Source organism: Lissotriton vulgaris, chromosome 12 (assembly GCF_964263255.1).
Source record: "Lissotriton vulgaris chromosome 12, aLisVul1.2, whole genome shotgun sequence".
In the NCBI taxonomy this organism is placed as follows: domain Eukaryota; kingdom Metazoa; phylum Chordata; class Amphibia; order Caudata; family Salamandridae; genus Lissotriton; species Lissotriton vulgaris.
Genome location: NC_141700.1, coordinates 464,708,913 through 464,722,984, shown reverse-complemented (window position 1 = coordinate 464,722,984; position 14,072 = coordinate 464,708,913).

Here is a 14,072-nt window from a genome sequence, read left to right as displayed (position 1 = left end):
AGCGCCCAAACAACAGTGGGCACCTCTCTGCAGGTAGAATTCCCAGCAAGGAAATTTAGGGGGAGCTGGTGGTGAAATCTTTGTGTCCCTGAGACTTCAGAACAGGAGGCACGCTCAGCTTCAAGCCCTTGGAGATCGTCATCAAGATAGTAAAAGCACACACAAAGTTCCTTTTCTCTTTTCCTTGACAATAAAATAATCAATGCAGGCCAACCCCAGAAATAGCAAAACAGCACTGGGGCAGTCTCCTCCTTCAGCTTCTTTGGTTCTTCTCCTTGGTAATGGTTGGTCTTGATTCCCAGAAGTGATCTACACTTCTGGGGTCTCGGCCCTGTTGGACTTGGCCCTTTTGCAGAGTCATCCATAAACTTTTTGCCTTTTTTCTGACATGGTGTTGGTGGTTTTAGGACTTTGGGCACTTTAGCACTGTGGTCCAGTGTAAAGTGCGTGTGCTCTCTGTGTTACTTATGGTAAGCTCGGTCTACAGTTGTTTGGCCTTTTTAATTTACCTGTCAGTCCCTTCTGAAGTGGTATCTCATATACCCAGGGCTGGTAAATTAAATGCTACTGGTGGGCTTGCAGTGCTGATTGCGTCACCCACCAAAGTAGCCTTTCAAACCTATCTCAGGCCTCTGCCATTGCAGGGCCTGTGCCGCAGTGTTAGTGCTGCTGTGACCAGGCACCTAAAGTGTGTGCCATGTCTGTGACCCCCCTTTTACTACATGTCAGTCACCCCCAAGGTAGGCCCTAGCTAGCCCTATGGGCACGGTGCATTGTAGGTAAAAGATAGGACATATACCTTAAGTGAGTGACATGTCCTGGTAGTGACAAACAGCCATTTTGGTTTCTCACTACTGTGGGGCTGCCCTCCCAAAGGAATGCATTAGGAATTCCCTGATAAGTGTTTCGGTGGTAATTCCTGATTTGGGAGGAGCAGCGTGGTCAAGTTTAATATATTTGGAATGTTAATAATAAATGCTGCGCAATGGCATTTCTGTGTGCTATGTGTCTGCCTGCCTGATGTGAATTGCATGTCTGTCTGTTGAGTAACAGGGGCTGGTGAGGTGTGTGTGGCTCCAGGAGGGGCAGGGCGAGTCAGCACTAGGTTGAATGGGACATCTACATTTGGAGTAGCGGAAGGAGTAGTCACCTGACCCTGAATAGGATTGTGCCTGGACTGTACAATGCTGGCTCCGATCCCTGTGGTGTGTCTGATCACCAAGCCCCCACCTGACAAAGGGGAAGAGGAGCCTGGTAAACAGAGTGCTCCAATTCCCCCCAAATCAGTTTTTGCTGGTTCCCCCAAGCCCTGTGCCAGGGTAGACAAAGCCAAGAGGTGATATAAATATAGGGGCTGTGTGTCAGAACTTGCTCCGCAGGATCCGCTTGTTACATATAAAGTTCCACCTCCTGACATCACCAACACCCTGAACATAAAAAATACAGGGTGTTTGGGTAATCAGGTGAGGGATAAAGGGAAGGGAAAGGGACAGCTGGGAATAAGGATCTGAAATGACATAAATAAACAGACATAAAAGTAACACTGTTTTATACCACAACTACTCTCATGAATTCTCGCTAGGCATGCATACCTGAAATTAACAAGGAAGAAAACCTTTGCCTTCAATAAACAAACAAGCCATGGATAAGCTTTCTCTTTTCCTGTAAGAGAATAACATAACGTGAATACCTATTCATAGTGACTCAATGTTTAGATCTATGTGATGACCCTCTGTCTGTACCTACCCTAAGGCACATAGGAGATGTAAGGATAACCCAGCTAGAATATAAACAATGTTTGTAAAGAGCTTCCCTTTCCCTTTAAAAGCAGGAGAATTCCTTGCGATGGCAAGTTGAGAGGAAATCCCCAAGATCACTTAACCACCGCTGGTATAAATCACAAGACCAAGGACACGGCAACACGAGGTTGCGACCACCTCAATGTTCCGCTCTTTAAGAACCATTGAAACACTTTCTTATCTGGTAGTACAGAGCTGCGACCACCCTCATACTCCAGAGCACAATTAGCGCTAAGAACAACACAGGTCGAGAAGCACTACTCCTTAACTGAACACAACCGGTAGCACGTGGTTGCGATCACCACCTATGCTCTGGCTAACCAGGTTTTAATCACCAGAAAAGAATTGAAGTGCACTACTCCTTCCCTGGACACAACCGGTAGCGTGTGGTTGCGACCACCACCTACGCTCCGGTTAGCCAGGTTTTGAATCCCAAAATAAAGAAATCCTGTTCCTACACAGATTTCCGGCACCTTACTAAACGGATAACACGAGGCGAAATAGTACCTCCGTGTTCCGCTTCACCAAAGGCAGTCTCAAAATGCTGGCAAACCACAAAACAAAAGAACACGAGGTTGATTCCACCTCCGTGTTCATCCAGCCCTGTATTCCAAAAGGAAACTGCAATACGAGGCAGGAAACCTCCGTGTTCAGCTCCGAACTCTCCAAAAAGTAATATCCCCACCAGCGGTCTTACCTGCCGCCACTGTTCATGTAAGTTCCCGGCCAGTGTCCGACCTTCGATGCTCAGGTTGCTGGCGCAGCAAAACCCCGGAACTCAACAGAATAACGCGCACTGGCTCAGGTGCGGGATGACCTCATATCCATTTCCCGGCAGTAGAGGATCATGGGACTTGTAGTTCCCATAGCCCCGATCCCCGCCGGAACCAGGAAGTGTCTATGCCTGAATGTAAGGTAGGCGCCGCTAAGAAATCCTGACACTGTGACCCCATGAAATGTAGTGCTGCTCCTGGACTTGCTGGGGGTTTGCTGCTGCTGGGACCCCAGGAGGAACCGCTACAAGGGCTTGCCTCCCTGCTGAAGGGCCCTGGGTGCTGGCCTCCTTGGGCGCATCTGTACCCCTAGAAACTTTGCTTTGGACCTTTTCTGTTGAAGACCAGGATCCTAGCTCCTCATGAGAGCTATACTTTAATTTGCCAAAGAGGAGAGCCTGGGCTTTGCAACAGGAGCTGCAGCCCTTTTAGAGGGAATCCCGACATGGGGATTCCCCTGCATTTTCTGCTTTCTTAAGCGGGAGCCCACCCCACATTTTGCACGCCGAGTGGGAGCCTACCCCGCTTTATGAATATTTTAGAAGCAGGTGCCCACCCCACTTTATGCTTTTCTTTAAAAGGATGGAGCTCACCCGCATTGTGGCTGAGAAATCACTGCTGCGACCCGATTCGGCTCAACCCGGAAGCCAGGCAGCCTTGCCTGACAGTAGGCAGGGCCTCTGATGCCGATGGCAGGGAAGGGTGTGTCTGCGCTGGGCTCCCGTGAGGAGAGGGAGAGCCCTGCACCTTCGTTGGAGTCCCCAGGGATCCCAAGAGGCCCAGGAGGAGCGGACAGCCCAGACAAGATGTTGGTGCCCAGGACCAGCCGCTAGAGGAGAGCAGAGTCCCCAGAGAGCACGATGAGTGGGGCTCGAGTCGTGCTTGTGCAGTGCTCATTAGGCACAGTAGTAGTAGTGCCTATGAGTGACCGCAAGAGATAGGACCGCTCCACCGTTTGGGGGCACATTTGTCTCAGAGGGCCCCAACGGGGGTCCCGGGGGTACCGTAGTGCAAGTGCCTCGATTTGGGCCCACAGCTGCGCCGCCGTATCGGGCAGCAGCAACATTTTGGCTATATTTGTTTTTAGGGCCCCAGTGGGGATCCAGAGGGCACTGAAGTGCCAGTGCGTCTTTATTTCCTCAGTTGCGCCGCCATAGCGGGCAACTGCAACAATTGGGCCTGTTTTGATTTAGAGAGTCCCAGTGGGAACCCAAAGGACCCAGTGAGGGCCAGTGCCCACAGTTATCTTCACAACTGCACCGCAAATAGTGGCAGCTGCAACTTGTAGGCCAGCACAATTGTGCACTTTGGATTCTGCTGCATTGGCAGCCAGCCCTGAAATTTTGAGACATAGGGCAATTGAGCCCTCTGAGAAGGCCAGTTGGCCAGAGGGTCAGTGTTGGGTTGTTAGGGCGCCAGGCCCTAATGTGATTTTATGTGGTGCCTAGGATAAATGTGATTTATGCACCATGATGTTATGCCTCTAATGTTTATGTTTAGGAGGTTATTCCCTAATCTGAGATTTATGCTCATAAGCCTTTATGAGGGTATTGCATAATCTGTTTAGGCTGGTGAGGATATTATTGCCTAATGTGGTTTGTGCTTATGAGGTTATTGTCTAATGTGTTTAGGCTAAGGAGGTTGGAATGTAATGTGTTTTACACTGAATGTGATACTGATTGCATATATGATTTATGTTGCAGGATATAATTCTGAGTAAAGTGTTTTGCCAGTAGTTACTGGTTGTGTTATACATTTACCATTTGTGCTTTGTGGTGGTTCTGACAGTGGCCCAATTGGCCCTGTCATGTGTATATAATTGCCTGTAAATATTGCCTAGTGCCAGTGGGCACAGTGTATATTGTGTGATTACTACTCTAATGTGATTTGGATCATACAAAGGCTATTGTTATATATAGCCTTGCGTGGAGTTTCTTTTGTGGTGTGCCTAGTATGTTGTTGCTGTGTGTGTGTTGCGCAAACGCTTTACACATTGCCTCTGAGATAAGTCTGACTGCTCGTGCCAAGCTACCAAGGGGTTGAGCAGTAGTTATCTTCAGCATGTAACTCCCTTGCCCTAACTAGAGTGGTGGTTTCTGCCTGGCTTAGGCACAAGCCCTGGCCAACCAGAAATCCCATTTCTACAGACCCCAATATTTATACCAGTAAATCCTTTGTCCTCTGAATGCAGAGGGTGCCTATGCCCACTCAAAACCAGTTCTGTGCAGCTTCCTGGAAGGAGGTGGAGACGGAGCACAGTCAAAATACTGATTCCTAATTATCGACCTACATTAATATTGAGTTGAAAATATTGAAGGTGAAGAATATCGAGGTCAAGAATATCGTTGGACAGAATATCGACCCTAAGGTAAGTAATATCGATTTATTTTATATTTCTAATTTCTAGGTTTGGTAAAGCGCAACAGCTACACCGACAATGGGGTGTCCCGGCGCTAGCAGACAAGCTAACTCCTACAGAACGGGGAGGGGAGGATAAGAACCCTAGAGAGCGGGAAAGAGGTGGGTCTTGATAGCTTTGCGAAAGGCCGGGAGACAGTCTATGGAGCGGATGCTGAGGGGGAGATCGTTCCATAGTTTGGGCCCTAGGACGCTAAAGGAGCGGCCACCAGTGCGGCTAAGTCTGATTCTGGGGACTGTCAGGAGAAGTTGATTAGAGGAGCGAAGGTCGCGGCCAGGGACATAGGGTCGGGCCAGATTTCGCAACAGAGGGGGATTTCCCAGTTTGACGATCTTAAAGATTGTGATAAGAGCTTTGAATTTCACTCTGTGCTCCACGGCAGCCAGTGTAATTTGCGGATGGTAGCTCTGGCTGAGCATCTACGTGGGAGACCGACCAGTGTTCTGGCCGCCGTATTCTGGATACGTTGGAACCTAACCGTTTCCGCTTTGTTTGCTCCCAGTAGAAGAACGTTGGCATAATCCAGGCGGGACAAGATGGTTGCCTGGATAATTAACTGGCGAGCTTTAGAGTCAAATAGTCCAAGTATAGGCCGGAGGTTCCTTAGGAGCCCTATGCAGGTGGCTGCCACCTTTTTAGTATGTGACTGGAAGCTGAGGTTGGCATCCATCCAGACTCCCAAATTTTTAACACAGTTTTTAGGGGATGGAGTGGTGCCAAGGGATGACGGCCACCAGTGCTCATTCCATAGGCAGGTGTTACGGCCGAGGAGGAGCACCTCGGTTTTCCCGGAATTAAGTTGGAGGTAGTTGTCCGTCATCCATTGTGCCACTGATGCCATGCCCTCTCTAAACTTGGATGCCGCGGTGGACGGGCTTTCCGAGAGGGTGACGACCAGCTGGGTGTCGTCGGCGTATGAGACCAGCGTGAGTCCCCACTCTTTGGCCACATCCGCAAGCGGCTGGACATATAAGTTAAAGAGGGAGGGACTCAACGCTGAACCCTGGGGGACTCCTTGGGCTATGGGATAAGATTTAGAGAGAAATGGAGGGGCTGACACCTTGAAGGATCTGTCCTTAAAAAAGGATTGGAACCATGAAAGAGCGAGGCCAGTCACACCGGCCATCTCCAGACGTTCCAGAAGGATGTCATGTGATACCATGTCAAAGGCTGCGCTGAGATCTAAGAGAATCAGCGCAGCACTTTGCCCGGAGTCTAGGATCGTCCTGAGATGTTCGGTGGTGGCCAGTAAGGCCACCATCGATGTAAGTAATATCGTAGTTAGTAATATCGATATCAATTATATCGATGTTACTAATTTCGATGTTACTAATATCGATATTTGTTTGTTGTTATGCATTTTATTATGTATTTTATATGTATGTGTTATATGTTTTTTCTTAAGTATTTTATTTGTTTTAAATTATATGTGTACTATTTTTTGTATTTTTAAAATGTTATTTTTAATTTAATTTTATGTTTTAGTACTGGAGCGGGTTATGGGTTTATAGGGGAATAGGGTGAGAAGTAATTTCATTATAGTAATTTCATTATTAATTTTTAGTAATTGTAAATTAATTTTAATTAATTTTAGCGTTTAATAATTATTAGTATTTATTGTTAATTTATTGTTAATTAATTATTCAATTGTAATTATGTTTTTAGTAATTATTAATTAGTATTTGCAAATGATGTAGAGTTATTTAAAAATAAAAATGTTAATTATTTTATTTACAACAATTATATATAAGTATGTTATATTTAACTCAAAGCTATCCAATGCTTTCCTTACTATAGCACTCTCTGGAGTGGGAATAGTAGTTATTACCCCTACGCTATCCAACGCTTTCCCTACTGTTGCACTCTCTGGAGTGGGAATAGTAATTTTTACCCATACGCTATCCAACGCTTTCCTTACTGTTGCACTCTCTGGAGTTGGAATAGTAATTTTTACCCCTAAGCTATCCAACGCTTTTCCTACTGTTGCACTCTCTGGAGTTGGAATAGTAATTTTTACCCCTATGCTATCCAACGCTTTCCCTACTGTTGCACTTTTTGGAGTTTGAATAGTAATTTTTACCCCTACGCTATCCAACGTTTTCCCTACTGTTGCACTCTCTGGAGTTGGAATAGTAATTTTTACCCCTACGCTATCCAACGCTTTCCCTACTGTTGCACTCTCTGGAGTGGGAATAGTAATTTTTACCCCTACGGTATCCAACGCTTTCCCTACTGTTGCACTCTCTGGAGTTGGAATAGTAATTTTTACCCCTACGCTATCCAACGCTCTCCCTACTGTTGCACTCTCTGGAGTTGGAATAGTAATTTTTACCCCTACGCTATCCAATGTTTTCCCTACTGTTGCACTCTCTGGAGTTGCAATAGTAATTTTTACCCCTACGCTATCCAACGCTTTATCTACTGTTGCGCTCTCTGGAGTGGGAATGGTAATTTTAAGTTCTATGCTATCCAACATTTTTATTACTGTATTTTTTTTACTTACAGATTTTGAATAGTATTTTTATTTACTTAGGTATTTAATTTTTTTTGTATACATTTAGAGAATGTAGTATATAATTAATTTTAGTTGGAATAGTAATTTTTACCCCTACGCTATCCAATGCTTTCCCTACTGTTGTACTCTCTGGAGTGGGAAAAGTAATTTTTACCTCTACTCTATCCAACGCTTTCCCTACTGTTGCACTCTCTGGAGTTGGAATAGTAATTTTTACCCCTACGCTATCAAATGCTTTCTCTACTGTTGCGCTCTCTGGAGTGGGAATGGTAATTTTAAGTTCTATGCTATTCAACATTTTTATTACTGTATTTTTTACTTACGGATTTTGAATAGTATTTTTATTTATTTAGGTATTTAATTTTTTTTGTATAAATTTAGATAATGTAGTAAATTAAAAATATGAAAGGTATATTTAATTTTTTTAATTTATTAAACGTAATTCTTTACTATTTATTTATGATTTTGTTTTATGTTTGTAAATGTATTTGTAATTTATAATATTTTTTATTAATTAATAAATGATTAGAATAATTATTACAGCTTATTGTTAAGTACGTATATATTATATATTTTCTGTATGTGTTTAATTAATGTATTATTATTTTTATATATGTATAAATTATTAATAATACACATTATTAGATATTTTTAATTATGTTTATTTTATTTATTAGTAATTAGTGTTATTTACTTTATTTTACATTTATATTTTTACAGGGAAAAAAACGATATTTTTAACATCTATATTTTTAATATCTATATTTTTTTTCGATATTTTTGTACTTACCATATTGTAGATAGAATGTCGATATTCTTGCCTTCGATATTCCTGCATCGATATTCCTGCAGGTCGATATTTTCTAGGTCGATATTTTGTCAGTGATCCGGTGGAGACAGCGTTGTTGAAAGCAGACCTGGCCCAGCTAGCTGAAAAGAAATCTCCTCCCCCTACTCTCTATTCTATGAGGGCTCAGGTCAGTGAAAGGAAATCTCTGCCCCCACTCTCTATCCAATGCAGGCCCTATTCTGCCCAGCCCTGACCCCTCAGTGTGCTGTAGCGAAGGCCCTCTCCAGCCCCCTGTCACTCACAAACCAGACATGAAATACACAAACCTAGTAGAGGCATGCTGGGTGTTAGGCAAGAAATTCCCTACTTTCTAAAAGTGGTATTTTCAAACACAGAGGGGTCGATTCCGATTCGGGAGAAAAAACCATTGTATGATTCGTATTCGTAGCCGTCTCCATATAAATGAAAAAAGACCGTCCGGACTGCGTAGCACGATCCGTATCCCGAAAATACGTCCGAATATGAGTGAACCGTACGAACCATAATCGAAGATCCCTACGAAATGGTGTCGAAACTCAAACCGTACGATTTGTAAACATGCCGTACGACCAAACAAGTATGATCCAGACCGGGGACCGAGTACGCGATTTGTACGGGCAAACGTAGTCGCGCTTGAAGCATGATTCGTACGGAAAACATTGCGTATGAGTGAGCCGCACCAACAAATACGAACCCCACACCCCTCAATAAAGAGTTGGACGAACACCCCCCCAAATGGGCCGTATCAGCAAGCCGCACCAACAAATATGAACCGCACACCCCTCAATAAAGCGTGCGCGAATCCCCACCCCAAAAACGGCCCATATCAGCCAGCCGCACCAACAAATATGAACTGCACACCCCTCAATAAAGCGTTGGCAAACCCCCACCCCGAAAACGGCCCCTATCAGCCAGCCGCACCAACAAATACGAACTGCACACCACTCAATAAAGCGTACGCAAACACCCCAAAAACGTCCCGTATTAGCCAGCAGCACCAACAAATATGAACCGCACACCCCCCACTAATAAAGCGCACGCAAACCCCGAAACCAGCACTAGGAGGGTGCAAACGAGTCGCAGAACCCCACAAAACATGGCTCCTGTGTACACACCATTGGAAAACAATGTCCTGGCCACATCCAAACAGGCAAACAGAGGGCCCAAGTCACACCCACCCCTTATAACACACCCACCAAAAATTCAAAATAAGCCACACCCACAAATGGACCAATAAAAGGGCCCACACATACAACCCATTATCCTTTGCAACATACCTATTTGCGCAAAGACACTGACAGTACATTAACAACTGCACCCATACACCTTCACACATACACACTATCTCCTTCACACCCACACCACCCCCTTCCCGATCAGACCCACACACCCTCATCCATACACATCATCACCCCCCAAATCACATACACCCCACACCATGACCACACCAAAGAATCCAAAGTTCACTAACCCGGAGATGGAGATCCTTACAGATGAAGTCATCAGCGTTGAGCCACAGCTGTTTGGTGCATTGGTCAGACAGACCAGCATTGCAGAGAAAACACGCCTGTGGGAGTGGATCGTCGATAAGGTCAATGCTGTTGCACCCATCAGGCGCACCAGGAGGGATTGCCAGGCCAGGTGGTACGATCTGCGGAGGATGGTCAAGAGGAAGATGGACGAAGACTACACCCATGCACACCACACTGGAGGTGGTGGTCCCCGCATAACTGCGCAATACCATCCCTGGGAGGAGAAAGTCATGGCCCTGCTACCACCAGTGGGAGTTCACGGAATCGAAGGAGCTATGGAGCCTGGTGAGTATACAAATAACAATGTAACATGGGGGGACTACCAGAAGTGCCTAACAGTATACGGGTGGTATGTGGGTTGGTGCAGAGGACTCCCAGCAGTGCCTAACAGTATGGAGGTGGTATGTGGGTGGGTGCAGAGGACTCCCAGCAGTGCCTAACAGTATGGGGTGGTATGTGGGTGGGTGCAGAGGACTCCCAGCAGTTCCTAACAGTATGGGGTTGGTATGTGGGTGGGTGGCTATGACTCCCAACAGTGCCCAGCAGTATGGGGGTGGGTGTAGAGGACTCCCATCAGTGCCTAACAGTATGGGGGTGGTATGTGGGTGGGTGCAGGGGACTCCCAGCAGTGCCTAACAGTATGGGGTGGTATGTGGGTGGGTGCAGAGGACTCCCAGAAGTGCCCAACAGAATGGGGGTGGGTGGCTATGACTCCCAGTGCCTAACAGTATGTGGGTGGGTGGCCATGACTCCCATCAGTGCTTAACAGTATGGTGGTGGTATGTGGGTGGGTGCAGAGGACTCCCAGCAGTGGCCAACAGTATGTGGGTTGGGGGCTATGACTCCCAGCAGTGCCTAACAGTATGGGGGTAGTATGTGGGTGGGTGCAGAGGACTCCCAGCAGTGCCTAACAGTATGTGGGTGGTATGTGGGTGGGTGCAGAGGACTCCCAGCAGTGCCTAACAGTATGGGGGTGGTATGTGGGTGGGTGCAGAGGACTCCCAGCAGTGCCTACCAGTATGGGGGTGGTATGTGGGTGGGTGGCCATGACTCCCATCAGTGCCTAACAGTATGGGGGTGGTATGTGGGTGGGTGGCCATGACTCATAGCAGTGCCTAACAGTATGGGGGTGGTATGTGGGAGGGTGCAGAGGACTCCCAGCAGTGCCTAACAGTATGGGGGTGGTATGTGGGTGGGTGCAGAGGACTCCCAGCAGTGCCTAACAGTATGGGGTGGTATGTGGGTGGGTGCAGAGGATCCCAAACAGTGCCCAACAGTATGGGGGTGGGTGCAAGGGGAGTGCCAGAAGGCTGGAAGGGGGAGGGTGACAGGGTGCAAGTTGTAGGGTAGGAGGCTGCACTCATCCCATATTGCCCAGGTACACACCCATGCATCATCCTCAATGCACAGGGAGTGTGAAAGTACTGACAAGATAGCTGACACTGGGCCCTGGTGTAGGCAGCACAAGGCCCTCCTGTGACCAGTGCAAACACTAACACCAGGATAAGTTCAGATATCCTGCACAGGAACTCACAACCACCATCATGGCAGCATGCTTCATGGGGGGACAGACACACCACGAGGGACGCCCACTTGCAAATCACACTCAAACTACTAGCATGGCCTGTCACACACACCCCCTACAGAAACAGAGCCTCTGGGGACAGGCAATGGAGTGCACCACTGTCACAATCGTCATGTAACACAACAAAATAAATACTGATCTGATGACGCATCCAAGCAAAAAATGCACAGTGCTGAATCACAAGTCCATTGTGCCTCTCAGCTTTATCAGATACATCGGTGCCAACCACCACACCCATTCCCGCCACATCCCAGCAGACAACTCAGAGCCCTGCCCATAATCCACAACAGAACCAGTCTGACAATGAGGGACAAGGTTCGCCGGGCACCCAGGAGCTGGCACACGACACGACCACTGCCATCACTCATGGGTCCCGTCGATCCGATGTGTCCACAAGCGCAGGCCAGGCTCGTGTGGGCAGGGGTGGTGGGAGTGGCGCAAGGGGGAGGCAAGAACCTGACCAGCAAGCTGCAGCCACAGGGAGGGAGGAGGAGGAGGAATTGTCTGACGGAGCGTCCCAGGCATCGTCAAGGCCTGCACGTGAGGGTCCCACAAGGAAGGTGGGTCGTCCACGGCTAAGACGTTGAGAGGCAGTGGGCAATGCACAACTCCCAGGTCACCTGGTCTGGCATCTTGCCTTTGTGTGCAACAGCATCACCTTATTGACTCTCCCACATGGACTTGCTGGTTGCAGTGTGCCCAATGATGCCAAGCACTGTGGCCTGGACTCTGTTGACTCAAACTGTAAGGCATCACATCTGCAGCTGGGAACTTTGGATTCCCCCCTTATTTGTACAACACATACTCACGTTTCCCGCACAAGATCAGAAAATAAATCAAAATAACATAATACGCATTAGTGGAGAAGTTTTGTACCCAGAGTAAAAAACATATGTGTGGGGATATGTATAAAATGCCAGAGTGTTGAACAAACTGCAGCCATCCACACACTGGGATCTGAGTCTGGTTGAGGACACACATAGGTCACAATATTCCAACAACTACATACATGGATGGCAATACGCACCCATGATGGTTACAAAATGCTGAAAGGGGGGTTGGCTTCCAATACTGCAATAACAGACAGGTACAGAAGAGTCACTTGGAGGTGTACAGATCATGGGTAATGTGTAGGTGTCCACGGAGGGAGTACCAGGATCTGTTTCTGAGGTATGAGAACTATCAGCCGCATGCAGTTGTACTGTGGATGTGATGAATGGTGCCCAGGCCAAGGTTGGCAGGACGGGCTGTGGGCAAGGGGGTGTTGGATGGTAGACGTCCATATTAATTTATTGGCCTGGGCCTGTGTAGTGCCTACTGAGTGTGGCTGAGGAGTATGAAGGTGATCAATAAACAAAAGAAGAGTGTCTATGAAAAGGCTAAGCCGTTCTAGGGAGCACAGTAACAGCCACACTGGGATGTTAAGGAAGGCCTGCAGTTGACAGTGGGACTATTGTAGGTATCTCAGGTGGAAGGTCATGTGGCAATAGCAGGGGATGTTGAGGATGAGGTGTGTGCATGCACCCTGTATTTGCACAAGTACTCATGGAGTCTGGTCCTTGTACCTGTGTAGAGGTTGTTGCTGTAGTTGGGCTGGCTGGTGTCATTGACGGTGACCAGGCTGAACACCACCTCACCAACAGACATCGCCATAGCCATCCCAGAAGGCTATCAGAACTCCCGCAGACAACGCACCAAGAGAGTGGGAGGAGGAATCGCCATCATCCACATGAATACTCCCAGAGTCACTACCAACACCAACAACAACCTCCCCACCGCCTAGCACATGCATTTACAGATCCACACTGACGCCAACAGCCCCCTCAGAGGAACACTCATCGACAGACCACCTGGACCCCGACCACAATCCATCAACTCCATTGCTGACCTCATCAGCACGCATGCCCTCTGCTACACGGATTACATCCTCCTTGGGGACATGAACTTCCAGCTTGAGAACAACAACGACGCAAACTCCACTGTCCAGATCGACAACCTCGTCAACCTCGGATTTAAACTACTCCTGACGACACCCACCCACACTGCTGGACACTCACAGGACCCCATGTTCTCCGCAACTCCACACGTCTCCTTCAACCACACCACCGAACACCACTGGACAGACCACAGATGCCTCCACTTCACCTTCAGTAAACCCACCACACCACTCCGCACACAGCACAGGCCACGCCGCTGCTGGTGCAAGGACACCGTGGACTAACTGACCGCCACCCTCTCCCCGAGACCACCCGCCGACCACACCTACCCCGAAACCGCTGCCATCGCCCTCAAACAGTGGATCAACGACTGTGCCGACACCCTCGCCATACTCAAGACCTCCGCCACCTATCACAATAACAAGATAGCCGCATGGTTCACAAAAGACCTCAGGATCTCCAAGTGCACCTGTCGGAAGCTGTAGAGGAGCTGGCTCCGCAACCAAACACCAGACAGCTACAGCGCACACAAGAGCGCCACCCGCAAACACCACCAACTCATCAGGACCGCCAACAGGACAGACTAGACAGCAACGCACACAACAGCAAACAGCACATCAACATCGTGATTGAACTCCCAACTCCAACCTACAACACCAATGACATACCACCATCACAAGACC